The 26,718-nt window shown below is 39.7% G+C and overlaps 1 protein-coding gene and 1 long non-coding RNA gene across 3 annotated transcripts in view; one reads left to right on the top strand and one right to left on the bottom strand.

Moving 5' to 3' along the window:
• The window catches only part of runx2b (RUNX family transcription factor 2b), a 163,943-nt gene that overhangs the window by 77,639 nt on the left and 59,586 nt on the right, over positions 1–26,718 (bottom strand). The window lies entirely within an intron of this gene.
• On the top strand, positions 23,346–25,851 carry LOC122825240. Of its 2 annotated transcripts, none has more exons than XR_006369601.1 (3): positions 23,346–23,426; positions 25,245–25,337; positions 25,464–25,851. It is a non-coding gene; the product is annotated as an uncharacterized LOC122825240 (long non-coding RNA). The 2 variants fall into 2 exon arrangements; XR_006369600.1 differs by lacking the exon at positions 23,346–23,426 and adding an exon at positions 23,618–23,780.

Raw genomic sequence — 26,718 nt, 5'->3', positions numbered from 1 at the left:
AAAGGTTCTAGAGTGATTAATTGACCATAACGATATGTTGAACATTCGTCCACAAGGAAACAAAACATTTGGTGCATCTCATGAACAACCATGGTGGAGTCAGGGTGTTAACTAATTATATTGGTAGATTAACGGTGACATTGTAGGTGGGGGAAGAAGTAGCAGCTATGGCAGGCGGGTTAATTGAGGGTTAGAAGCTTTTCCAGATGAAATACTGAACAAGGCAGTTGATGCCAGTGGTTTAATTAGTAAGTAGGTTCCAAAGCTCCTACATTATCAGGCCACAAAACACTGAGATTACACTGATGATAACCCAAAGAGAGCAGCACGATTTCACCAAGGCACACAGAGACACTAGGACTTGGCAACAGACCATAACTTGGAAAACACTAGAAGATAGAAACCTCCACCACTACCACCATTGGATCAACTCAAAAAGGACATGAACACTAAGGGCTACCAACAAACTTGTCAATTTCAGATTGTCTTACTTTTTTGCTTAATTTAAACCAAGCCAGTGTGGAGAGATCTACTTTTTCCCCAGTACGACTAATTGATCTTTCAGTGACCAAACAAATACAAAAACTGCACTGGAATTTTAGTGAGAAATCCCTTTTTGTTCCTATTTGACCCATCTTCTCATTTTCCGGGGAGACAGTGCATAAATGGCACTGCTTGCGGCATTAATGACATCCCTAAATCTGAATGGGACACAGCTGTACCTACGGTACAAACAGTAAGAGTTGACGGGTGCTCGTCCATGAGGCTCATGTACTTCAACGTGGAGAGCCATACCAGTCAACACAAAAATCATATACTGTAGTTCCAGTCAAAAGTCTTTAAGTGTTTTTAAACCATTTGATTTCAATAAATTTACTAGTCTAGCACTTACTGAATCCGATGTAAAAAATGTTTTAACAAATGTACTTCTTTCAGGACACCGTAAAGATTTTTTGACAAACAAAATAATATAAAAAGAGAGCTGCAGCTTGGAGCAGGGAGTCTTTTGGTAAACTCTCCTCCAGGAAAAATGGTTAGTACATTAACCATGAATTACATCTGGCTGGAACTTCACGATCCCTGTCCCTTCATTTCCTGTGTTCTCTCTGGTAAATTTACAGTTACTATTAAGTTAAATATTGATTTTTAAACGAAATGGCTACTTTTTACAACACGTGATGACACCACAGACTTCAAAGCAACATGATTATATCAACCACTTCTCTCCTCACTTGGATCTGATTTATTAAAATTCCAAATGTGCAGTGCAGGAAATCTACTGTGGCTCATTTAAAAGTTGAAAGACTTGTTTCAGCTGGCAGTTTCCTCTAACTTCCGGACTCTATAGGTCAGTAAACTTACCAAAGCCATTCCTGCATATTGGGCACACGTGTTATGCCACACATCAGGGACTGACATTTAATGTTTAGGTTTTTTTTTTTTTTTTGGGGGGGGGGTTACCTCTGTACTTCCACCCCCTCCTTTCTCTAGTCCCCATCTCTTTGGCTTCCCTCACCTCTCTGTTCTGCCCCCCTCTCCTGCTTTGTATTTCTCTCTTCTTCCCTCGGGTAGTGATTGTGATGGAGAGGTTAATCCAGCCTGCATATGGTTGCCATTGGCAGCAGATCTCCCCATTAAGGCGGATGGACAGTGCGGGCTAATCACGATCTTTGATCCTCGACGAAACCCTCTGCTCGCGTGGCTCTGATTTTCCCGCATGACTGCCACGTTGAAAACGAGGAGGCCTCGCTGCTCTGGAAGTCATTTTGTTCTTATTACTTAAGCCTCAGCGTATCCCCATTGTCTTTGCGAGCATTGGAAATGACTGGAGGCTGTGCTTCTGTGCAGTGTGGGTATTTCCTCAAACTGAGATGTTTTGTTGGCCAACTTTGTGCCTTTTCGTGGCAGCCAGCGTTTGATGAGAGCTTTAATTTGATGTTGTTAAGGTTGCATGGTTTCAGCTTTGCTATTTTTTTTTTTAATAGTGCTTTTTTTCCCATGCAAACTCACAGCCTGTTGGGTGACGTCCTAAAATGGTCTCCAGATTTATTGGGGAGCTTTTTTGTTACCCGAGCCAAAGCAAGAACATTACTCAGCAGCAATTACTACAGCAGTTGACAGGGTTGCTGTTTGCCACAGCCTACGCACATCCAAGCGTCAAGGTGTGCTGTGACTTAGTAGTGCTGCACTTTTGAAAAACGCGCAATTACAGCTTATGAGCTTGGATTTGTGACTGCCTCATCTTGGCGAGGCTGTAACAACACACCAGCCAAGCTCTGGATTGTCACCAGGACAATCACCAACACCTCAGCGGTAATTAGAGTAAAACCTAGAGAGGGCATCAGTCATGTCCGTGTCTCAGTGACTCATGACCCCCTTAGTGTTGCTGCACACACGCAAAAGCATCAATGCGCGCGCACGCACGCCCTCAAATGCGCGACTCACACACGGGTTTCGCCTACAGACACGTGGAACCAGTCAGCGGACAGTGAGCCTGAGCTGCTCTTAAGTTAGATGTAGAAGCTTTGAATGGATGATCTGTTTACAGGGAGAAGAAAGGCGTGCTATCAGGTTGCCAGATCTGGAATACATTCGTGCTGATGCGACTCCCATTGTCAGACGAAACTGCGGATCTATTTGATGTACAACAGATGATTCATGGAATCTGGACAAAAACTCAAACAGGAAGATCTGTGAAACGTGCTTAACAACAGGCACTATCAGAGCCATTACCTCAGATCCCTGAGATATACAGTCACCAGACCCACTTTTGAGTGTACCTGGTCAATTGCTTGTTAACAAAAATAGAAAATGAGTTGCCTCATGGCGGCAACACAATACAGGGCTTGCTCAAACCAAGCAAGTGGTGGTGACTGATGGGTGACCAGATCAGCTTATAAAAACATAAGAAACTTCTGAACTACACACACACAAAACCTTACACACTGCAAAAAACACAAAATCTTACCAAGTGTTTGTGGTCTAGTTTCTAGTGCAAATATCTTAGTAGAAAAAACAAACTTACAAGTAATTTTTAGAAAAATATACTTGCCTGTTTTAGGTGAGTAATTCCTTAAAAAAATGAACAAAGACAATGAGTTAAGGCTAACATTTAAATTCACGTTGTGTATATTAAGATGTTATTTTATTGCCAGGCAATTTCAAGTTAGGTGGTCCATGAGTGTTTGTGAAATGGCTTCAGTGGTCCTCTGCCTGAAAAAGTTTGAGACACTGCCATAACTGAATGGGTTTTTTTCTTCTTTTTTTGCTATTCTCTGCACTGCAAAATTCACAAAAAAAACCATACCTCTGGTTTTCACACCACCAAAACAAAATCTTACCAAGTGTTTGTGGTCTAGTTTCTTGTGCAAATATTATAGTAGACAAAACTAACTTACTATTAACTTTTTAGCAAGCTGTACGTGCTTGACTGAAGTAAATACAATCTAAACATTGATTTTAAAAGTACTGGTTTCACTGGAAGATTATTTCACATAACATAAGGGAAGATGTCTTGTTATAGGTGAAATAATCAGGTAGAGTGTGTCACTTCCTCTTCACCTTCACATCGCATTAGCAAAACCGCAGACCAAAATCTGCATGTATCGTAATAGTGTTGAAAAACAAATGTTCTGCCACTCACCTGTGACATTTTTTACTGGTACCTTCAGTTGTCCTCTTGAATGACCTGGGTTTTAGCCATTTATCCATTACCATTTTTAAACACAATCCTTTGGTAAGCTAACTTTATGCGTCACACATGGAGCTAACGTTGCGGGATACGGTATTGTTTACATGCAGTACCTTGTGGACCACTAGGGGGCGCCCACAGACCACCAGTGGTCCGAGGCACCACCGTTTGAGAAAAACTGATTTATGGTATTAAAAATACCCTCTTGATATTTAGTGGTCAGAGTAACATGAGCAGACTAGTTTGAGATAACAGGAATTCAACAGAGACTTAAATAATTTCTCACTACAACTGAAGTACGTAAAATATAATCTCTGGAAATTCAACATGTTCACCCTTGAAGCACACAAGCTTCAGGAGACCACACCAGGTCCGACAGCAATCAGCTAGGGAAACTGAGGCTACAATCCACACAGGCTCTCCAAAACTGGTAACTAACAGTTTGCAAAAGGTCCATTGAGCTACAATTTTATTTGCAACATTCATATCGTGGCGTGAGACTTTGATGTATCCAACATGGTTCCATCCAGTCTTGTATCAACAGACACCTACCGTACCTTTGTGACTGCAATCTACTTATCTTCTGTTCGCTACTTTAAAGGATAATGCAATAAAGCTTAGCTCAGCCCAAACTGGTTTCTTGAACATGAACTTGATCCCCATCCAGTGCAGATTTGGACCATGGATGTAACAATTTCTTTTTAAACAAGGTTAAAAACAAACTGATAAATGAACTACGCCTTATCTTTGTAGGTCACAGCTGGAGGTTGCTCCTCTTTGTTGCCTTATGTCTAGCAACGCCCTTGTGCCCAGCGTTGTAAGCCTTCTTTTTTGTGTGTGTCAGCATCCAAAGACTTGCTTTCACTGCATCGGTTACTGAGTATTTCCAACTGCTTTGGCTAATTAAAGGGCCAATTTAAAGTCAATATTTAGACCATAAATCCTGTTAACAAATAAAAACCAAAGCACACATAGAGCCGTATTACTATTTGTTGTGTGAGCTGAAGTTTTCCATCAAGATTAAATTAAATCTTTTGACAGTCACTGCTCCCTTTCACCCCGCGTCCTCCTCGGAGGCCAGCAAAGTCCTGGCAGATACGCTCACCTCAGAAAGCTGGAAACAGGAGAGTTTTTTGACAGCACTAGAGTGACGGCATATGTCAGTTTTCTTATTTCCACCTAGTTTGAGGAACACCTTTATGTGTTGCTGTGAAGTAAGTGGATATTTTCCTCAAGGATACCTCACAGCGGAGTTTGTGTGTTTCACTGGGAGCTTTCAGTGCAGGGTTGGAAGACGGACTACGCCGTAGACAGATCTCTGGATTAGCCCTGGGTTTGACTTCCCTTCCTTGCTCCGGCCAAAACTATGCAGATGAAAGTTTCGGAGTGTAACAAAGTGATTAACAGCTGCAAACAATGAATGGCTGAGGCCTGCGCTATTTTTTCTCGCTGGGTGGTAACCTAATGGTCTTAATAACATTAATTCAATATTCTCACATGCTTTCTTTTTAAAGGAGTGCTGTTGGGGCATTCCTAATTTTTCCAGCAGCGGAGTGGGATAACATGAGTTTGAGTACCAAAACACAGAAGGAACAGATTTTAGAACACTTGTAGGCGTCGTCTGGTATGTGATTCTCACACCCTTGAGTAAAAATACCACAGTCTGACAGTATCAACACAAAAAGTTTAAGTAAAAATGTATTGGATAATTAATGCTTTTCTTTACAACCGTAAAAGCAAAAAATCCAAAATTTTGGCTAAAGCAATAAAAATAGATAATTGATCTTAAAGTTCACACACACACACATATATATATATATATATATATATATATATATACACACATATATATATATATATATATATATATATATATATATATATATATATATATATATATATATATATATATGTGTGTGTGTGTGTGTGTGTGTCTTATTTATATTTTTATGCACAGAACTAGGCAAAAAATATTACAGCAGTTTTAAATTAAACATGCTTTTTGCACACAATAATATGTTGTTTTCCATTCTCCGTTCACACAAAAGTATAACAAAATGATATTAACTACTTTAGTGTAGCTATCTACTCGATTGGCTAGCTTGCTGACATACTGCTCAAATCATGAACTTAATAGTTAGTGTGGTGCTCCTTCAGTTTCACAACTGACCGGAAATATTTATAATCAGCCAAATTCCTGTTTTGTGTATTAAAAGGAAAACCATAATAATCTTTTAGCTGGCAGCTGTCTGGCAGTAAGTAGCACTAAGGGGTTGGGTTGGCACATGTTATATGCAGCACAGAAAACTCCTGTCTTATTTGTCTATACTCTATACTTACTTATTTGTAAGTATAGAGAAATAATTAAGGAGTTAAAAAAATCTGGATTTAAGAAAAGAAAACAACAACAAAACACTGGTGACCAGACTGTGGTCTACCTTTCTTCTTCAGCAACCTTGCAGGGATAAACTTGCATAGAAAATGAATGGATGGATGGAATACCTTGATACTGGAAACCAGCTCATGTCAACCTTAGAGGCAACCTTTCCAGATTTAAGAGTTTCAGAAAATCATTTTGACCAGGCGGAGACAAAACCATCTACATAGACCGGGTTCTGCCCGTCAGACCCTTGCCTGGTAATGTTGGCTGCTCTGGGACATCTAAGGCACTGGTCCGCAACCTTTTCTTCACCCCGGACCGGTCAAAGCTTGGCAATTTTACTGCGGCGGGGTTAGGGTTAGGGGGAACGGGTGGGGAGGAGGTTACATGAAACAATTAAAAAAATTTTGCCCCGATTTTCCCCTAAGCGACAGTCTTAGAACTCGGAACGTTCTAAGATTGTTGCTTGTAATAATCGTATGATTATCCTGTCTGTGTGGTGTGTTACGTGGTATGTTGGACCGCTCCCATCTAAAATCGGGCTTATTCAACATTGATTTGACCCGATTAAACCAGCCTGTGGGGTTTTCCCTGACTGGGAGCGAGGACGCAGCCTGTTGAATGTGACAGGAAGCCAATCAGAAAGTGTGGTGACGTAAGAAGAGAGGGGAATCCCAAACACCTGACATGGCGCAACCGAGAGTCCAGTTTAGTGCATAGTGCAGCAAATAGAGTGGCTGCTCCCGCTGTCTTTTATCCAACATTTTCTTTTCTTTTTGTTACGTGTTTTATCGCTTAAAATGAGTCCACAGACTATCACTACTGCTTCTACATCGTCATCCATGTTTGATTATTCTAAATTCACATATAGGTATGTTAGGGTTCTTACGGGATTTTCTTCAGGAATCGGGATGTTCGTGAGTGGAATCGGTTCCTGTGTGGTGTGTTGCTCGTGCCGTGTCGTGTGTGGTCACAGAGGTTGGTGTAAAATCGGTAATTTGGAGTTCTGGGGTACCATTGTACCAGTTAATGGTACAAGCAGTCCACTGGCTGGTAACAGGTTCCTTTTTTGAGTATGGGTGCTTGAGGTGTGGCTCTCTAGCTTTTGTTCATGTCTACATCCTTGGAGGGCTGCTCCAAGGAATGGTACAGGAATTGCCATTGTTTTCCTTAGTTCCCTTTACTCCCTATTTTTTTTACTCATCATTGTAAATTCATAAGGGCTGCACAGTGGTGGAGTTGGTAGAGCTGTTGCCTTGCAGCAAGAAGGTCCTGGGTTCGATTCCCGGCCCGGGGTCTTTCTACATGGAGGTTGCATGTTCTCCCTGTGCATGGTGGGTTCTCTCCGGGTTCTCCGGCTTCCTCCCACAGTCCAAAAACATGACTGTCAGGTTAATTGGTCTCTCTAAATTCTCCCTAGGTGTGAGTGTGTGTGTGAATGGTTGTGTGTCTCTGTGTTGCCCTGCGACAGACTGGCGACCTGTCCAGGGTGAACCCCGCCTCTCACCTGGACGTAGCTGGAGAAAGACACCAGCAACCCTCCTGACCCCTCTATGGGACAAGGGTGAACAGAAAATGGGTGGATGGATGTAAATTTATAAGGCTGTTCAATCTGCTGTCTAAACCCGACACTGCCTGTCATGCTATTAAGTTATAACTTCAAGGAGAGGAATCTGGCCTGACACTTTAAGGCAATCAGTCCTAGCATTTTGTCTGCAAGCTGCCAGGAAATCCGCACACAGAATAGAGCAGTTTCCCAGGAAGTGGGTGGCAGTGTGCATGACTCTTTGTCTTTTTCTCTTACTTCAATCAAACTGGAGTTGGGTTTTATTATATAGAGCTGAGAAATCCAGACCATATCCTGTTTTTAAAGTGTCTGGTGTGGAATGACAGTGCCCTGCTCTGCATATCAGGGCTGCTTGGTAAAGGGGCAGCATGTTTAGTCATACATTAGGGTGAAGGACACTTAAATACTACCTGATGTTAGCGGGAGTGCATGTGGACACAGTGGGGTTTTTTAGGCGTGCCTCAGAAAGTATGCACAATAATTTTGCCATTTACTGCGGTCTTGTGATGGTGCACTGCCGCTGTTATATTGGTTTGGAATGTACCATTCTATTTTAGAGCGAGCCCGCTCAGTGGGTTGTGGGCCATGGCGGCCACTGCCCCTCTCAGGATTTTTACAACAAAGCCCTATGTTGGGTCAAAAAAAACAACCGATGACAGTCACAAGTTTTGACGCAGGACATTTTTGAGGTAATTGTGTCAACATCTGTAGGGCGCTGCATCCTCTATAAAGAAATATAACTGAGCAAGCTGACATTGAACTTCACCACAGAGTTTTCCCAAAGCCTACCCAACAAATTACTCCCAATGGGATTTCCAAGGTTTTCTAGTTCAATCCTCAAGCAGCAGGCACAGATTGATGCAAATGCGATGACTAATGTGATGAGGAGAATTATTGTTTTTATCCCTCTGATTGCAATTTGACCACTATTTGTTAGAGATTGCAGGGATGTGTACGTCTGAAGAGCCATCCTTATTCTGCGGCTGTCTGTAAAAGCCGTCTGCGTGAACGGTGATCATAATTACAGAGCAGAGGAGCTGTGTTTAAACGACAATCCAGTTTGCAGTTTTTCACACAAACTGTCAGAGGCTCGACTCTGGAATGAAGCAAAAATAAGCAATATTTCTGTGAAGAGTCGCTGCCAATAGCCCCGAACAAAATAACAACTCCCCGTCCAGGCCAACTGGTGCGACTGCCCCGTTTATTTTTCTGGACAGAGTTCATCGATGGAATTTCAGAATTAACTGACAGACTTAGAAATATTTATTGAAAGGGCACCGTAGCAAAAACGAACATCCAGGGGGGGAAAAAAAGGGGGGCAATCAAAAAGCATCCGTCATCACTATCAGGGGGGGAGTATGTGAGCGCGCTGCAGCTGTTGTTTCATTTCCACTCGTGCTAGATTAAATAAAGAGAGAAAAAAAAAATCTGTCTGTCTGTACTTCACATTTCCCCCGTCTCCAGGCTGCTGGCACTCCTTTTGACTTACAAGTTGTCAAACTAGGAGCGTAAAAAGATACACTATAATCATGTCTTGCCACAAGAATGAGCCAGTATTAATTAAAATAAAACATACGTCCTTGTAATTAAATATATCACTGAGACCTTACTAGTCCTGGAAAAAAAAAAAAAGAGATAATATATATAACGTTGGAGTGATTAGTTGCAGCAGAACGGCTATCTCTACAGATCTTACTGTGGAAACACGAATATTGATCCATCATGCAGGGTTGGAAATAGTAGCTGCTGTAGTTGTACTAGACTTTAAACCTCAAACGCGTTTCATATGCGAGTTGGCTTTGATTTGGATTTTGAATGGGGGAATAATGGGAGGCAGACAAGCCGGGGGAGTGCAGCCACACAAAGGCAGCGTGCCTCTCCAAAGGGGGGCTGGCTGCCTGGCTGTCTCAGGGCCCTGGACTGAGGTTGAGCCTATAAGGTTGAGGTTTCACGCAAGATGGAGCTGCATGGGGATTAGTAATGAAAGGCCTGGACAGATGAGGAGAGTCAGAAGCATGTCATCCTCTCCTGAGGTCTGACCCTCACCTATGAGATTATTTTATCACAGGGAATTATCAGCAGTGCCAGAGGGGGAGGCGCCAATAAAAAAAGGGTTGATTCGCGGGTACTCTGAGGCACTTTGGGGTGAGACGGGGCGCTGAATGTGGGAGGTGGTGGCTCGCTGAAATTTTGGAAGTGTTTGTCTATGAAACTGCTGTATGCAAAGATAACTCTTGAATTTGGAGTGTGAATACATTAGGACTAGAGCATTTCAAGCTGAATACACTGTGTACTCTAACTGATCCAGTTTTCATCATTGAACAATAAAGGTCTTGAAGTACCTACTATCTTGAAAGGCCCCTCCAAAAAGGAAGCCTTCTAATTTACTGGTGGTGCACAACTGGTTGAAGGGAGTGGTTTAACTGTGCGTTAGATTTGACAAAACAAAAAAACAAAAAAGAAGAAGTTAATATTGAGGTCATTTCCAACTCAGAATGGGAAAGTTGGAGGTTTCTCATTTGTCTCTACCTCAAAAATACAAGGTAAAGTCTTCACAACCTTCTTTAGCTACCATGTTTGTACAGCTGTTTTAAAAGTAAAAATGGAGAGAAATGCACTGTTTTTTGTTTGTATTGCTAAGAGCAGTTGGTTAGTCAGAGTGTTTGATTGAGCAAATACTGGTTGATGAGTTTAGAAATAGAGAACTGTTAAATTAAACAGAAGTTAATAAAGTCATCAGCTCTTCCTGGTTCGCAAGGATTCGGTTTAGTTCACACTAGAAAGTTTGAAAATATTTCTGACTGAACTTTACAATCAGGTTAATTGGTCCATATTGCAACTTGCAAAGTATTTATACCTAAATTTCCACTGAGTTACCAAGGAGCTACTTTCCACTGCATGAAAGCCATCTACTTTGTTTTTACACTGTTAGCACATCTGAACTACAGAACAGAACAGTAGCTGCACACACGCACACACACAAAATAATAGAATATCTGTAGTTTGACTGGGATGACGCAGTCTAATACAGCAGCAATAAAATTTGAACATCAACCATGGCTGATTTATTTGAAGTGCAGGGGAAGTGTTTAATGTGAGGCACATGGTTTCAATTGATAGTTGAAGCTCCATGCTATGAATCGCAGAACGATGTCAGATGCCGGCACAGGAATTGGTCAGTGATAAGTACATGATATAAGACAGACGCAGAGTGATGCCATATGAGTCCAGTTTCAAAACTGACTCCTGACTTTCATTGTGGTGTAGTGAAGCTAAAGCACAAGCAACGTAGGATATGTTTTTTCCCCCATCCCCAAGCATAAATGTGAAGTGAAGAAACATGTTTTGAGCACCTGTTGAACTTATATATTCTACTTTGACCTCACATTATTTGTCTCTTTAAAAAGAGACAAATAAAAACAATAGATAAAGGATGTACACTTTTGTGAAACAAACTAAACCGCAGACTAGATGTTCTTGACACTGCCCCCAAGTGGTAACAAAGTGATAAACATTTGTACTAATTTTTGCATCTAGAGTTTTACAGTTGCTAGTTGCTGTTTTGTTTTTTTGCACATTAGAAAAAGAAGTAAAGGACTATTCTATGTAGGAGATTAAACTCTTACCATTAAGAGTACATTTTTAACTCGTGTTTGTTAAAAGACTAGGATAAAGTTTTAGCAAGCTTTCGGTTTCATACCAAAGACTCAACACAACAAATTCTCTTCAGTACAACTCTGATTCACAGTTGCCCACATTCACACCTGGTAGCTGTAAAAAAAAAAAAAATAGGCCAAAATCCTCAGCTGGTGGCAGCAAAGCAGCTCCGTTCCAGTGTGGAAATGTCACAGTAAATATGAAGACCCAACCATTTCAGCTTTTCACCAACTTTCTAGACACAAATGAGCATCTTATGACCCAACACTTTAATGGGGACTATTTTGTTACACTGTCTGCAGGTCAGCGCAAAATCAAACCCTTCTTTTCTCATGACAGTTTATGTTTGTGTGGCTTGAGTGTGCCCGGTCTCTGTGCTTTTAGGTGGAGCGAGCCAAACGTGTGGGTGGGCAGGGTGGGGGGTAATAAAGCAACAGCATGTGGGCGCCTTCAGATGAAACACTGACATGGAGCTTCCTCGCAGCGCGACAGGAACAGACTGTGATCCGTGGAGTTTTTGTTGAGACTACTGAGAGGCATTGTCCTGGTCTTTGCTGCGGAGGAACTGACTGATCAATGGCCAGTCTGCGCACTTTCAAAAATGCGCTCGTCTCTGATCCCCAACCAAAACCTTTTTTTTTTTTTTTTTTTTTTTTTGTGACTAAACAAATGGAAGACATTACCCAACTGGAGTGAGTTATAGATTTTCCCCCTGGAAGTCGCTGGGATTTATTATATAACAAATGCTTTTATGTTTGGAGCAGAAATTAAAGTGGGAAGTCGTAAAAGTGGGTTTCCAGCATCAACCTCGATTATGGTGGTAAAGAGAAACCCCTCCACGTGAAGGGTCAAGCATATGTATTTCTTTTTAAAGTTTACATCGCATTGAAGACTCCAGCTATTGGTTCAAGCAAGTGAACTCCATGGTCACGTTTTCTGTCTTTTTTAACTCACACTGTCTTGCACTATAAATTGGCCACAGGCCCTTGTGTTAAATTATCAAATCTGCTTTAAATATTCATCCCAGCACCTCTATAATTTTTGTGTTGAACACACACACCCACACACACACACCCTCTCTTGCAGACAAGCACAAATTTCTATACATATTTATAGCTTTTTGAGTAAGACAAATACTAAGAGATAAAACAAAGCCGAAACCAAATAATTACAGAAATTGCATAGAAACAACTTTTTTTTTCTTATTGTGACATAAATTTATTTATTTTTTTAAATATATAGGATTTATTTATTCATTTAGGATTACATTTTTTTTATTTTCTAAATAATGAGAATGTGTTTTTTCTTTATACGGATTCAGACATTGGCACCTGCCATACAGTCTGGCTTAAGGTCATCGAAGTCAATGTTTTAGAGAGTATTTACCCTGATCTCACCTCAGATAGAAAATCTGTGATCAGTTATGTCAGGAGGGATAGGCCACAACGTATTTCCACAATGCTAAATGCTAAAAGAAAGCAAACAAAGAAAACTGATCTATAACCAGAGAAGTTTAGTCTGATTTAAATTGTGACATAACTATGAACCTGTCACGTTATAAAAGATAGTTTCAGAATTCTAACTATAATTGACTAATTATTTACTTATTGGTCCATGATTGAATGTGAACATAAGGCATGGAAAAAATATTTTTATTAGTGTGAACCAATCCAAAGTGAATGAGAGTAAAAAGACAAACTATTAAATAGTTAAGCTGGTGAGATTAATAAAGATAAATATAAAGATACAGCTCGGTGATTAGTTTCGCTATATTTATTTCGTGTCAAAAATTGGGAAAGTAAAAACGTAAGATTGCTTAATTTATCCTTTATTTTTCATGCGTCTGTCCATTTTTTGGTGCTCATCCAATATCAGATTGTAAAGAAAACAGTACACACGTCTCTCTGAGGGAATCCAGGACATTCCCACACAAGCCAATGAGTAAGAAAAACTCCAAACGGACAAACTGGAGGCATCCTGAACTTTCAATCCAGAGTAGCAACTCCACTTTGATGACAGACTTGATCTCACAAGCAAAGTCCAGCCACCTTACAAAGAAAGCTTACTTCAGCCATCCATAATTCACAACCATAGAGAAATTATAATTGGAACAAATGAATCAAGAGCTTCCTTTTCTTTCCCTTAACTTTTTCTTCAACAAACAAGAGCAGACGGATCCTCGGTCCATCTGTCCATACATCATCCTACCATCACTTGAGAACAACACACCAAGACGCTTAAACTGCTCTGATGAAGGTAGAGAATGATGCTCTACCTTTTTCCAGTCGAGAACCGAGGCCTCAGCCTTTCTTCATGCTTTTTTGTGAATGGGGCTGTTTTTAATTTTGAACTGCACTCAAATGGAAAACTGACATTCCCTGCACCAAAATTTATCTCCTGTGCATACAAACATTGGTTACAGGGATAACATTTCCCACCAAAGCTTGGCTGCCAACTTTCCAGTTAAGTTTTAGAGTTTAAAGTGCTCAAATGCTGACTTATGTTTCTGTTGAATCCATACCTAGCCACAGAGTCAGCATCCAGCAGATAATTATTACCTTCATAATATTTCGTGGCCTGGAAGAGCTACTCGTCTTATGTACCTGGTTCACAGAAAATGACATCACCGCATGGATTCGGGCCGCATGTTGCCAGTGGGCAATAAGCAGCTGAATGAATTGTTGCAAGTATAAAATTGGAGTTCAAATAAGGTTAAGTTATGAAGACTGCATGAGAGAAACTTGAGGATATGCATTCGTATTTTAGCTCAAATAGTATTTGCACAGTAAATTTAAGTCTATTGAGTAATCTGTCTCAGCCCAGGAAACTTGTGAAGGGATGATGTGACTAGGATGTCTGCATGGCAGAAAAGTGCCATGCAGACATCCATGACACTTTGGGTGGCCAAGAGAACATCTTGGGCATGAAAGATGCGAAAGGAAGTCAAAAAAAGCATTGACGAATGGTCTGAGCTGAAGTTTACTGAATTTTAGAAGCCCTACAATTAGCTGCCCTAAGTTGAGTATATCAGCGAACATGGTGGCGTCCAATTCTGGTTCTCAAGAGCCAGAGGAATGTAAGTTTTAAGACTCTATCTGTTCATATCCAGCTGATTCATTTGGTTGTGTTACCGCTACAGCAGCTTATGAGGTTCAGAGGACTGATTATGAACAGAAGTAGAAAAACTGGACAAACACAACAGAGTGAAGTGAAATTGGTTCAGAAGTACGATATGTAGGTGCTTTATATAAAATGCAATAACTTATACTTATTTATTGGAGGGGGAACCTTGAGGCTTATAACCAGTAATTTGACCAACAAAAGAATTGCAGAGAGAAGGATCAGTGATTCCCAGACATTTTTTTTTCTTTTTAGCATTTCATTAATGCTGAAGCTTATAGTCATAATCCCATAGACAATATGATTCAATACTGTTATGATTTTCTGAAAGATTTTAGAGGAACAGAGTTATTTTGGTGACATTTTGTGTTCCATAGACCTGGATTTAATCAGTTTTCAGTTGGATTTAATTAACTCAAAACTGACTAAAAGCACCAACTACACAATACCTGGCTCTGATTGGACAGAGACTTAGAATAAAGACCAAGCAGTAAATAGGTACTATTATCTCACACCAAATCCGTCTGTGTCCTCGTTTTACCTCCACGTGTGCGGATGACACCGAGACAAGTCAACCAGAAATTGCCCAACCTGTAAAACGTAAGACCAGGGCCTACAGTAAACATACCCGAGTTAGGACGTTAAAGAAAAGCATATAGCTGAATACCAATAGCCCTGCAGCAAATGTTAAATATACCAAACTGAACTCATTACTAGACACTAGATAGGAAACATTCTTGTAGTCTTTAAATTCCTTGAAAACACAAAAACAAAAAAACTGTATCAATCTGTTTTAAAATCAATAGATTCTGCTCCCTACTGCTGTACAATCTCATCCAGCGGAGCACTGTTGGCTTCAGTATATTTCTGCTTCAGAGAGAGTCAAATCCTCCCTGAACCATCCATTCTACTGGTGTGGTTGGGACAACCCTCCTTCTAATGGCAGCGTGAGTCGTAGTGAATGGCCCACTATTCGTATTGACAGTGATGGCTAACAACCTCCTCTAACACCACAGATTATGTTTTGCCAGAAATATAATGGGCCTGACCTCAGCCTTGTTTCACCATTAAGTCCTTCCACACTTTTTGTCAATCAAAATCTTCATTAAGAATCACAGCTGATATTTTGACATAATTATACAAAAAGATACAACGGAACATTAAAAATGTTGACAATGTACTTTTCATTTAAGCAACATCATTAACATGGTCTGATTTTTCTTATGAAAACATGCAGTTGTAAAAGTGACGTTGATTTGTTTTAATAATATTTATGACTCAGTCAAACTATTAAGTGAACTACTGTGCACTGTTAATATGAGCCAATGCATCCAAAGGCATCTGCCAAGCATTTTGCCTTTGATATTTATTATTTTAGTTACTTTAGATGAAACACAATAACTCACTCAATATAGAAAAAACCCCCAATGGACTTGCTGTGTAGAGAAAGTTTGAAAACTATACATTTTATTACTGCTCCTCAGTAATAAAAAATCATAATAATAACTCAAGCAGTTTGACTACATTAATAAATGGTCAACATCAAGGTCCTGGATTTAAAACAAGAATCTTTGTCTCTTGTGCGTCTCCCAATCAATTCCTCTAGTCTGCCATAGAGTCTCTGTTACACCCTAAGTTCCCACTGAGTCATATTATTTCCATATTTATGGAGGCAGTAGCCCCTCCCTTTGATCCGTTGGCTTGTTCAGAGGCTGATCCTGTTATGGCTTGTTTCTGTAAATACTTTGAAGTGCTCCAGGATTAGAAGATTGTGGTCCCATCGCAAAAACAAACAGCTCTTCACACAGATTCATTTATAAGGCCCCTTAAAACATACAAAAAATCATTCAGTAACAGTAGGTGGAAGTTTACTCTGTAATTGTTGGTAATTGCGGAGATGCTGTTTATGGGTCCTGACAGCGAAAGAGCCTGAGTGATTGAACTTGGAGCGCGTTTAGCCTTTGAAACCCGACATCAACCCGGATTCACAAGAACCAACTGTCTTTCTGCTGACCGTTGGGATTGACGTTGGTACGGATAGAAATTAGGTCAAAATGTGCCACTGCGAAACGAGGCTTAGTCACAAACCGCACAGAAAAGATTACATCAGTGTATCTTTATCATATCATTTGCTTCTCTCCTGTTTGTTTGCTCGCATAAACTGTTATTTATTTTACACAAATCCTCAGCCACGCTGCCCGCATATTGTCCTACTTTACCAATCTAAACGCAAACTTATTCTGCTCTATTACTGAAAGGCAGCCTATGAAGACTGTCTTCATTTTGATGCACAATATGCAACAAAAGTGAACAAATTGAGTTTTTATGTTCTTTTCTTGCAATAAATTTCATAAATCGGTGTTCCAGACATTCTCCAGTTATCTCGTTGGTGATCATCATACATCCTAATTTATTTATTTTTTTTAATTTTGGCAGAAATTATTTTAGTTTTCTTTTCCAAACCAGTGAACAAGCTTTCGGCGTCTAAATCAAGTTTGTACAAGTGAGGCAGAAACAATCCGCCTACATTTGCAATTCATTTGTAACGCAAGGGCACACTACGCAATCGGAGGAAGTGTCTTCAAAGGGAGACGCCCAGAAAACGAGACGCTGGAGGATGTCCAGAAACCTTGCAGGGGAATCAGACAGACAAGCGACTATACAGTATAAAATGTAAACAAAAATCTAAGTCTTAGCACAGTGACTTTGTGATTGATTATTTGGTTTAATAATGTATTGTTTTGTTTGATTTCTTGATAAGAAAAATTGTAGGATGGCTTAAAGTGCAATACAGTGGATTGCACTTTTGTTAATTTGAGAGAGTCTATGTCAACAGAACATGCTATGGTCATGTGTGAGGCATATAAAAACATGTTTTATATGAGAGTTTGTCATGTGATGAGTTGAGTTTTATTTTTGTTGGTTATATTTCACGAGCTTACAGTACATACACTATAGCTTAACGCTATTTTTGGTTGTTACTGTGTAACAAAAAAAAATAAAAACAAGCATGCTGAAATATTTGGTAGTTAGACCCCACTTAATAGTAAAGTAGCCATTTAAAACAAATTAATATGATATTTGATATGAAATAACTTAATTCCAAATAATCAGTGACAGGTTCTTTTTGTTGCATGTCTGTAAACATTATGTGCTAAAAAACAAACAAACAAGAATTTGTAAAACGAAATATCAAAAACAAAAAGCAAAATCATCATCAAATAAATGTATTGGAATATTTTTATCCTTGCTTAGGATTAGAAAGGGTGAACATGTGTTGTGCATCGGAGGATTAAATGCAACCAACACCGGTCTACTACAAGTTTCTTAATAAAAAAAAAATCATGGTTTTATTTAACCACACCCGCTGGTGCAGTCACAACATCTGTGCTGTTATATTGGCTATACTTACCTTTATTATAGCTAAAGATAAAAGCAAGAAGTGACAGGACACACAAAGGTATGGCTTCATTGCTCTACTCATCTCTGGTGTGTTTGCAGGCCCACAGCTTGTCTCTCTCCCTGCCTGGAGCACGTTCTGCACAGAAACGGCAGACGCAACTCAGCATCAAAAAGTGCCAGTTAAACTAAACAAAGTGAATCATATTACCATATCATCACCGATTATGCTTATATAAAGCACATATTTAACTCCTTGAATACTATAATATATAATGGACATCAGCATAACATACCACTGTGCAATAAGCAAGAGCTACCATTGTGCTAATTAGCAACTGACGTACAAAATAAGACATGAAACCACTAGCATTTTCATTAGCTTAAAACTAACTTGTCAAAACACACATATAGAACACATATCTCTAACTTACAACATTCATCAACTCGCCATATTGAGCAATACTCAAAACAGTAAGTAAGAAGTAGCTTAAAGGTTAATTTAGCTCGCTTGCTTCAGCTAATGGTGACAGAAAACCACTTCCGAATCTCCGTCCAGCCACTTCCGGTTCGCCGTCATGTCACTTCCGACGCCCCCTGGTGGAATTCGAGGAGTGAATCAAACAACATCATAAAGCTCAAAAATTTCCAAGAAAGTTCCCACAGTTACAAAGCGTTTCAGCACCACTCTGGCTGTCATTTACCTTTGTTTATGCTAATGTGCCATAGTTATAAATGTATCTACGATGGTCATAAATGAGATTACCATAAGTTTAGTAACTATATTGTTTGAAACCAAAATTGTTGCAATGCCTTTAAGAGACTAAACAGATGGCAGCGAACGCTACTCCAGCATGCCAGTTCATAACATGGAGGGAAATGAATTTGTGAGGCAAAATAAATCATGGCTTTCTTCAGTTGCCGTCAGGATATTTCATTCACAATGATAAACTGCAATTTCTGAGGAAATGGAAAGCACCAGCCTCTGTGGGCGTTACCCTTAGAGGCTGGTGGAGTCTCACGAGACTGAGGAAATCACAGTATCACTTTGCCAGACTTATAACTGTTAGACTTTAGCTATCACATGTAAACAAAAACCGATAAGTGATTTAAGTTGGCATCTAGGGGCGACACTACCCGTACAATCTATGATGATGTTATTTGCTAACGTGGCAAATGTTCTTCAAGTGCCAAACTAAAGACTAAATGAAGACACTTAATCTCTTAATCCTTAAAAAAAAAAAAAACTCAATTACAACCAACAATAATAACCCCCATTTCCTGATCCTTTCAAGTCAAAACTAAAAATAAAAAAACAAAGCCATCGAAATCAGGAATGTGAACTGGTTCCCAGTCATTATACCTAAACCGTTTCGTCTGCCCTCTCTTTTATGAAAGCCTGTGAAGTGTCACACAAACACTGACCACAACTGTTTCATGACATTAATTTTATTGTTGTAACTCCCTCCACCCCCATTCGTTCTTTAATTGGCTTCTGTTTGTGTCCTCTTCTCATGTGGTTTGTCTACACTCAGCTTAAATGAATGTATGCACAGACTTGCCTGGAAGAAAGGGAAAGGAGGAAGAAGGAAAAAAAAAACCCAAAACACTCGACTCGTGTAAGTTTTTCAGTGGTGGCGGCATAAATGTTGTAGGCCAGAGAAATGATCATCTTTAATTTTGAGGCTGTGAGTCTCTTGATTTTCGCTTGTTGAATGTGGGTGACCTCATCCACTTCATTGCACTTTTCATTGCATGTTTCCTATCCTTTTGCCACTTGCTCTGTGGTATATCGCCTTCATCGTGTGGTCTCTGTCTGACCAAATCACCAAGCTGTGTAAATTGTACATTGGGACAGACAAAGGAGTAGGCTATCATTTCGGCTACTGAACGCTGTGGCACAGTTAAAGAAAAAAAAAAAAAACAGAATGAATGAAGCGCCTCAAATGAATGGGATAGAGAAATGATAATAGAAACACACACCACTATCCCTGCTCATATTAAATGATAATGTCCTCATGGCTCTCCTTGAATGTGTCCCTTTACAATTTAGATGCACAAAAGGAAGGACTCGTTCTGTACCTGCTTACTGTAGCACAAGATGGTTGCGTTTTCCAGTAATGTCCAAATTCAGAAGCTTTAAACAACATCTATTTACCACAACAGGCCGGGGGAAGTTAGCCATTTTTTATAGCATGCCTAACTATGTGAATAAGCAAGATAAATGCGTACTGCATAGCCAAGAGCCTGTACATAGGAAGTGAAACCCGCAGATTTTATTGTGTTCTTTGGACATGTGTGACTTTACATTCCAGCTTACAGCCCGAGACTTGTAAAGATAGTATAACGACAAACGCAGACAGCAACCGGAATAAAAACAAGCTGCCTTGAAAAACACATAGACACACACACACACACACACGCATATGTACTGTTTTACTGGAAGAGTGAAAGAGCATTGCGCAGGGAGGGAAAAAAAAAAAACATAGTGGGAAAAACAAGTGGGCAAAACCACTTGGGAAAAAAAAAAACACCCCATATTATCAAGGGTGGAGATCTGCCACAAGCACATTCCTGATTTAATACTCACTTCATCCCAAGCTATTTCAATATTGGTAAATACTGTAGCGCATCCACACGAGCTGGGGGGATTGCGCTGCACCCAGCAGACATAACACCTCGCAGAAATGAGACAGTACTGCGGTTGCATTGGGAAACAGGAGCAAGAGGTCTGTCTAAATGTCTGTCTGTCCGTCCAGTTAATCCCTGGCCCAGTGACATGAAGGTGCGTCCCAGCACATCAAAACAATTGCACATCAAAACAATAACTTCCAGAATTAAATTAAAATAGGGGATCTCCTATATTCCATATAGATTCATTACACACAGAGTAATAGAATTAAAGTACTTTTTTTAAAATCAGTTTTCATGTATCATGGCTCTCTATTATCTGAGACCCCAAAAAAAATAAAAAATTTAAATAAAATTTATGTTACATTGATGTCAAGGTCTACACCATGATGAAGAAGCTGCTGACTTTACAGTCATTAACACCCTCCACAAGTAGGGAAAGCCAAAGCCGCTAAAGGTTGTAGCTAAAGAAGCTGGCTGTTCACACAGTTCTGCAACTAATCATAACGAAAGGAAGTTGAGTAGAAGGAAAAAATGGGGTTTGCCAGGCATCTATCAAGTCGGCTTTCTTCACCGTGAGTGTGTGGGCCATAAGAAAAAAAAAAGAAGAAAAAATCTGAATCAAGAATGCTTTTTTACTGGTATTATGTAGTATAGTTTTCTAAGAAATCAAATTTGAAGTTTTTGGTAACACTTTATTTGAAGGGGAGTGCATAAGACTGACATAACACCTGTCATGAACATTGACAGTCTTGATGAATGTTGCCATGAAGTGTCCCTCGGTAAATAATGACACTTTAATTCAAAGATGGCACGTTTAATGGACTTTTAACGCAAGTTTTAGAGGAACTTTGCATTAAAAGTGTAATTATTTACGGAGTGACACTTGGTAAATAATGACAACAGTCATAGACATTCATAGACTCCTTCGTGTTCATAACAGGTGTTATGTCATGTTTATGAGAGTGTCACGTCAGTCTTATGCACATGTTACCAAGTTTTTTAATAAGCTCCACACTATTATCAGCACAAATGCTTGCTCCACAGATCTTTTTAATATCTATATTTATAAGAAAATCTGCAGTCTTCCTGTTGCACAGTATCGTCTCCATCCTGTAGCCCTGCCATGCCCTCCATCAACATCAACATTCCCATGAGCTTCTTCGTGACTTCAACAACATTTATAAACCTGGCTCGTCGATTGGTCTTCAATGGTCGTCTTGCACAACGAAGGTAACGGTGGTCTAGGATTCCCTTTGTTTATGTCTGTCTGTGTATGGATTTGTGGAGCCCAAAACTCTGTAGAAATGGTTTGGTGATCTTCTGCAGCCAAATATGCGTAAACAACTCTGTTTGAAGCCCACATAAATCTCTCTGGTTTACGTTACACTTCGACAAAGCTCAGTGTAAAACAGATAGATCTGTGTTTTTAACTCAAACAGGCGCCCACTCACATCTGATTGCCATTTTTTTTCGACCCAGACTCCAATTTCAGCTGTTGATCCCGGAATTATTCATATATTTAGAAAGGACTGGCACCGAGTGTAATATCTCATTTGTTTTGGTTTTGTAAAAAATGTGATCCCCAACAAAAATATATAAAATCATTCCTGCATTTTTGTGTTCATGCGGAAACTATAACAACTGCCTTTTTTTTTTTCTCCTTTGATGGCAACAGACCAAACCTTGTTTTTGGTAATCTTGAGGAAGCGTCATCTTTCCACTCCGTCCTACGGCTCAAGTGTTTGATAACACTTCAAATGAAAATAATCCGCCAGTACAAAACAAATATCTTCTCATATTTCATTGTTAGCTCTCAGATAAGAAGAAATAAGTGTTTAATATTATTACAGCCAAATCACACATTAAGAAAAGAAAAATGCTGGTTAATTCATACTAAATCAAAGAGTTTCAGATTGGGCTTTTCATATTACCTTTTTGAGGCTTTTATTCATCTTAAATGCATTATCTTAACATTCACTCTTGTCTAAATAGAGTTTATGTGTAGCCTTACTGTCTATTGCTTATTCAATCTAGAGAAATTGTGGCTTGTTATCGTGTGCGCTATTACTTTAAGAAATAAATAATAATAATAATAAATAAACTGCTTTCTCGGTATAAGAATCACTAGGTCACCAAGAATCAGCAATAAAATATTAAAACATTTTAACTAAACTCATCATTAATAACGGACATGAAAAGAAAGAAATAACGCCCAAGACTGTGAACGCATAGGGCCAGAAAGAGGAGGCAGAAAAAAACGAGCAAGAGACAAACAGCCTCTGAGGGTGAAAGGTCAAAACTCTGACACGTGCAGCAAGTTGAACCTTTCACTTCTGGCGGAGATCACCGCTGGGAGGCCTGGAGGAGAAGTACTTTATTGTTCTGGGTTACGAGCTCCTCGCCAACACTGTCGGGAGCTCCAAAGTCACTCCCTCACACACTCTCTCACACACACACATACCGTGGGTCATTCGGGGTTGCCACAGTCAGATAGAGTCCCGGCTGGCCTGGGCAGATTTTTTTTTCCCCCCCTGGTAAAGTCTTTATCCCGAACGCCTCGCCAGTCTATTCCAGGAGGCCTGCTAAAAAGGAAAAGACGAAGTGGGTTTTACTTTGGACTGTTTCATGGCACGAGTTAATGTATATGAAAAGCCGTCACCTCATAAACCAACAAACAGCCTCCTGCTCATGCACCTAGTTAATGTACTCACTTTTTCTTTTCCAAGAATCCATTGAGACAATGATATTATTTATATGCTATAAACTCCCTTGAAGAACTCAACTTCAAAAGCAAACAATAAACAGAAAATGTATACAGTCCAGGTCATGACCCCTCATAGTCAGTGTTTCCTTTTTCAGATTGAGGCCGACTGAACACACCAGTTCCTCTTCCATGGCAACGCATGACCAGGTGACATCATAGAGGAGGGGACGTCTAAAACTCATAGACGAATCAACAAGGTTTGAGCCCTTCTTAGGTAGGTCAATCAGAAAGTAAAACCTCCGTAAACAAGATTAATTTGACGTAAAGAAAGTAAATAATGATAGCAGATGTTAATGAGGAGAGGAATCCTTCACGACATTCACACGTGGCAAAAAAATCTTAATGTTTTTGGAAAAACTGAGAAGCTCCATGCTTTTGTTTCCAGATGAATTTTATTTCCAGAAAGCTGTGAAGCAAGGGGAAACGATTAGCCTCGCTAGCAGCTAACAGTTTCCAGTTGCATGGTTCTCACTTCCACCTACCTAAACATTGGGCGTTCCCGCCTGCCTTGACAAGCAGTTGCATTGACCACTGCTCAACGTTGTCAAGGCAACAAAGGAACTCAAAGGTACTTCCTTTTTTCACTTTAACATGCGAACAGCAACTGGATAGCTGTTAGCAAGTCATTGCTAACTCCTCATTAAGAAAAGGAGCCGTTGGTTTCCACAAAACGTCGAGGGCTCTGAGAACTGGACTATTCGTGCTTTAGGACGGAGCCACACCTGTTGTTCATCGAGAAGAACAACTGTTACAAGAATTATGTCAGACAAAGAGATTTTGCTGTACAATTGTGTACACCAAAATGGGAAAATATTGCGGGATTTGCCGCTAGTTGCTTTTTTGACAGAGCTGCAATACAGCGCTGAATACTTGTAAAATATATTGACAAAGTCTTCAACAAGCATCGGTATTTTGCGATGTAGGTTTGTCTTTGACACAAATATTGTGTCATTTCATGTTGTGTGATTTCATGGCATGGGATATTGTTTCGTTACAAGTATTTTTAAAATAATCTCTGCTAATATTTCACATGCGAGTGGTGGATACGTCTAAGTAGTGGATACTAAAACCTAGAAATTGTCTTCTAACATAATTCACAATAAAGTACACACACGCAAAAAAACCCAACAACAACCCAGCATTGGACAAGACTGACATTAGAAAATATAATTCAATACGTCAAACTTTAAAATTTAAGTGAGTTGTTTTGTCTCAGTCTGTATCTAATGCAAATCTTTAAAACCGGATCCCCATCAAATCTGACCACAATCTGGGCTTTAACTTTAAGTGCTGCTCATTGATTTATAATAAACTCTGGTAAGTGTCAGTCTGAGAGGTAGCAGAGAGGAGTGCGATGATGATAACCTCAAATGAATTCTCCTCTCTCCACCCTCGTCCGCAGTTTATTAGTTTAGGCCAGAGGCCACTTGTAGCCTTGCAGAGTGGACGGTAATTGTGTGCGTGCTCCTTAAGCACCGACCGCAGCAATAATAGACTGAATTATACAATAAATTCCCTCCAGATGTGCTCCCTCCACACCCAAACATCCACTCCAATTTGACAATTCGCACAGCCACAATCTGCGCAAGGAGGCCTCCGTCCACACACACACACACTCTTACAAATGCACACACAGAGATGAAGTGGCTTAGCTGCGGTGTTTGCACTGTCAGATTGTTTCCACGCTGGTGTTAGCTCTCTGCGTTTCCTCACTGCTGGTGTAATTACAGGTCGTATTAGCTGATAGTGTTTGGCTAACCTCCTAATAGATGTCCTCCTGAAACCTAACAGAGTCCGTTCAATAATAAGCAGCCTTTTCTTTTAGGAACCCAGAACGGAATTACACGTGCCAGATACGAAGGCAAACGCTTGCAGTATAATTGCTCAAAAGCAATCAGACACAAAGCTCCAGATATATTGTGAGACTTTAAATCAAAAGAGCAAATTTCATACGCGGGAAGTGCTTGTAGTGAGAGTACTTGGTGTGTGTTTAGTGTCTACAGGAATCTTCCCCTCTATTTCTGTCCTACAGGGGCGGCAGGAAATGAGGAGGATAAGGACAAGAAAACGAAGAGAGAAGGAACAGAGTGGTCAGAATAATTATAACGTACGCTGGTGCTGAAATGTGAGTCAGATTTCCGGAGGGGGAGGCGGAGGGGGCCAGTCCACATTTTTTATGTTTACCTCGGTCTAACATCATAGAAACTGAGTTTCATATTTTTGTTTTATGCCCAAATATTGCCCGGCGCAGAGTTCTGAGTTCTGCTGATGCAGGAGGACGTTGAGAGACAGAGCGAGAGAGAAAGCGAGAAAGAAAAGAGAGGGGAAAGGAGGGAGGGAGAGAGAACAAGAGAGAGGACCGACAGCTAGACTGGCAACTACAGTTTCTTTCACTGTCTGCTGGTGTTTGCTGGTCTTGGCTGGTCTTGGCACCAGTGCCACCCAGTGTTCAAGCGTGTGAGAAATTGACATCAAAAGGGCCTGAGTGAGTGATTCCACAGTGGTGGGAAAAGTCTCACAACCTGGATTCACTGCATGGATTAAGCCCAGATATTCCAAGAATAGAATGGTATATAAAATCCATGACCACGATTGCCATTAGATGGTGACTATATTATACAATAAAGTATAAACAGAGACCTTCACGTATATTTTACCACTACTGCAGATCTGTAAAAAGGCTCTAGAAGAATCGTTTCATTTTAATTTCATTTGCTGCAGCATAATTTAACTCTTTTTTTTTTTGAAAAATAAAGCTTTGGAGGTTTTTTTTTTACTTCACTGTATTGCCAGTATGTTCTCTTGTCTTTCCCATTTTGCAGAGTGTCTAGCAGAAATGGGCCTCTGACTCCACTTATATAGTTTTACACCAAAGGGAAATATGAAGGCACGTATTAATAAAATGTATAAATTCAACTTTAAAAAAATATAGGATTAGATTAATCTTAAACCAAATAATTGTGGCTCTTTATTCCACAATTTCTCTTGCAGAGATTGTGCTCCAAGAGATTGGGAGCAAAACAAAATTGTGCCCCCAATCATGATGTCATCAACTTTTTTTTTTTGTGGAAGCTATTATTATTATTATAATTATTATTGTGAGAATATTCATCAGCAATAAAATATATGTTTACTTTAAGGCCTTTTACCTTGAAATTTTATTTTAAAAAGCATTAAATAAAATTTTAAGCACCAGTATTAAAACTCTTGCATTGTTGATAAGTAGGTAATAAAAAAACAAAATGGCGGCAAGAAGTATCACTCTGAAGTTATTTTTTAAACCCAAGCCCCATCAAAAAATAAATAAAAGTAAATTACAGAAACTACATCTTACTTATTTTATTTGTCACATCAGTAATTGAAATAGTGTACATGTTTGTTGGTTGTTGTTGTTTTTTAAGGTTATTGGTCAAATAAACTTTTAAAATACTTCCCCCCCCCCTCATACAGTTTGAATGGCAATTATTTTTAAAACATATTGCACAATTCCTCTACTCGCTTATCCC

This window comes from Gambusia affinis, linkage group LG22 (assembly GCF_019740435.1).
Source record: "Gambusia affinis linkage group LG22, SWU_Gaff_1.0, whole genome shotgun sequence".
Lineage (NCBI taxonomy): Eukaryota > Metazoa > Chordata > Actinopteri > Cyprinodontiformes > Poeciliidae > Gambusia > Gambusia affinis.
Note: the sequence above shows the minus strand (reverse complement) of the source record. Positions and strands in the feature narration are given on the sequence as shown.